The following is a 2999-nucleotide window of genomic DNA, read 5'->3' on the forward strand; positions in this document are numbered from 1 at the left end:
GATGCCTGGTTTTAGTCATTTCATTTCTAATAAGTCTGAGTTTAATCAGGATGTTCCAGGCTTACACCTCCCCTCTTCTTTTTATTTATTTTTTAAATACAAGATTTATATAGTGCCAACAGAAGCTAGTGGAGAGATTGACAAATGAGTATTAGACACTGAATAGTTCCTTATTCACACTTGTATATGGTGCAGACCAGTCTCCTGTAGGAGACTCGGGGTTTCCTGTAGTTGCATGCAAAGCCATGAATGGCTGCAGGTGAGGTCAGCCTCCCATTAGTGGCATTTGTGAAAATGCAGCTATTACCAGGTGATCGACCTAGACACAAATAATCTGCTTGTTCCATTAACTGCAAATGGCTGTTAACAGAGCACGCTTGATCTGCACCCCCTGGGGGTGCGTGGTTTCGGGAGGACTTCTTCACAAAACTGGATGACTAGGCTGTAGCCATCTCTTGGTTATAGCAGTCGGGAAGTGAATATACACATAGAATTCCCTTTTTAAATGTTGCCTTTGTTTCTGCAGACACTCATGGGAACATAGAGATAACATTCATTCATTTAGGAGCACAGCCAGTACTGATCTTGTTCCGTGTTCTTGGGCTTAGAAGTTGTATTTTGTCTCGGCCAATTCAAACCTGGGCTAACCTTTTTTTTCTCTTAACAATACAAAAGCCTATGTAAAGAACAAGAACATTTCTAACAGCCGTATAGTGCATACGTTCTCCTGTGTACAAATTACGGTAGGGATATGCAATTAGCAGACCTCCAGCTGTTGCAGAACTACAAGTCCCATGAGGCATAGCAAGACTCTGACAGCCACAAGCATGACACCCAGAGGCAGAGGCATGTTGGGACTTTAGTCGGTAGTTTTGCAACTGCTGGAGGTCCACTAATTGCATATCCCTGCATTACGGGTACGTTTGCAGGTGTGGATGTGCCCTAAAGGCACCTCTTTTTATACATCAGTCAGTTTCTACCTTAACACCAGCTACCTATGGCCTTTTCAGTATATTGTCAGCCTAGTTGGCTTATTGTCACTTATACATCAGCGACATTAAGGCTGGATTCACACCTATGCAGTTTTAGTGTTTTTGGCAATTTGCAGATTCGCAATACAGTGCATTTAACATTGTTTCCTATGGAACACGTTCTGTAGTGCAAATCGGCAAAAAGCACAAAAAATGCATAGGTGTGGATCCAGCCAAACTGGTCACAGATTAAGGGCTCTTTCACACTGGGCGGATCCACGCTGATCCGCCCCGTGGACATCCGCTTGCTCAGCGGGGATCGCTCCGTTGATCCCTGCTGAGCAGGAAGATGACAGGTCCGTCTCTGCACACTGCACAGGGACGGACCTGTCAAAGCGCCGCTCTCCCCTAGGGAGATCGGATGGTGACGGACTGCAGAGTCCGTCATCACCCGATCCGATGACAGATGGAAGAGTCGTTTTTTCCTCCGTCACACTTTTTTGGATCGGAGTGGGTCGGGTGTCAGCGGACATGTCACCCCTGACATCCGATGCTCCATAGACCTCTATGGAGCATCCGTTCAGGTCCGCCTAAAAAAACTGATAGGCGGACCTGAACAGATCATCCATGTGAAAGAGGCCTAACTTTGCTTCTTCAGGTAGTGTGGAAATGTTATTTAAAAACAAACAGACATGTTACAGATTTTAAAGCGGGAGTCCGCCGTTTTTTTTTTTTTGTTTTTTTTTTTTTTAAAAGCCAGCAGCTACAAATACTGCAGCTGCTGACTTTTAAAATAATGACACTTACCCGCCCATCTCTCGATCGTCTCTCGGGTGCTGCCGCCACCATCTTGGGTATGGGAATCGGGAAGTGGAGCCTTTCGGCTTAATTTCCCGGTTCCCTACTGCGCATGCGCGAGTCCCCGCTGTCTCTGGGATCCATGCGTTTCCCAGCAGGCAGCGGGGGACCTTCGGAAAGGGGCGTACCTTCTGCAGAATCTACGCCGGAAGTGGGTGGAGATACCTGTACTGTACAGGTACCTGCACCCCCCTCCCCCCTGAAAGGTGCCAATTGTGGCGCCGGAGGGGGGGAGGGTTCCAATGAGCGGAAGGTCCACTTTAGGGTGGACCTCCGCTTTAAGTATAACTAAAGGCAAAATGTTTTTATTTTATTTTTTTTCCTTTTTGCTCAGTGTGGAGAGGGATTAGAACAGCTGTCAAATTTTTACTACCACCTCTGTCCTTGTTAGGGGGATTCACCCTCTTTATTTGTCATGTTTACTGTGATCGTGGGAAATGAAAGAAAATCCCAAATTTTGGGTTGTCCCCAGAACAGTTCTAGTCAGTACTCAAATTGTCCAGGGGGATGCTAGTTCTGGTGACAACCAGGGATCCCTTCACTTTGGATTTGGATTTCCTCTCCCTTCCTGTTTTGGCTATGGGACAGGGAATGAAGGAAAATCCCCAATGGGACACAGATGGCAAGAACCAAAAACAAAATCTGCCATGCATTTATATTCCTGCCTTACTCTATCCGGGGGGGGGGGGGGGGGGGTGCATTTAACTCTACTTTAAAGTGATTGTAAGCCTCTACATATACCCAATGAAGTGACTTTCCTCAGGTGAGATGATAAAATTTGACCTGTTTATCTTCTCTACATATGTTTTAAAGTACAGTATTTATACAGCTTGTCTGAGCTTTCAAAAAGCAGAGGGTGGGGAGCTGAAATTACACTCTGCAGAGCTCAGTGAGGTGAGTTGAAAGCTGATTAGAAGGAACACACCCCTCTTCACACAGGAACAGAGCTAAGGCTGTCAATCACAGGCTGTGTGCCGACGATCCCTCTCCGTTGCCTTTTTACATCTTGGGGTCAGGTAAACTTGTAAGAAGTGAGTCATGCCGATAGCAGAGAGAAATGACGCTCTGGATCTAAACAAGTTCACAAGGTAGAGGGATATGATATGTGTTGCTCCTTTCTTTCATGTCAGAGGTTTTCAACCACTTTATTATAAATTGTCTTAAGGTGTG

This window comes from Lithobates pipiens, unplaced genomic scaffold (genome assembly GCF_037356315.1).
Source record: "Lithobates pipiens isolate NorthernLeopardFrog02 unplaced genomic scaffold, aLitPip1_a1.2 Scaffold_19, whole genome shotgun sequence".
Taxonomy (NCBI): domain Eukaryota; kingdom Metazoa; phylum Chordata; class Amphibia; order Anura; family Ranidae; genus Lithobates; species Lithobates pipiens.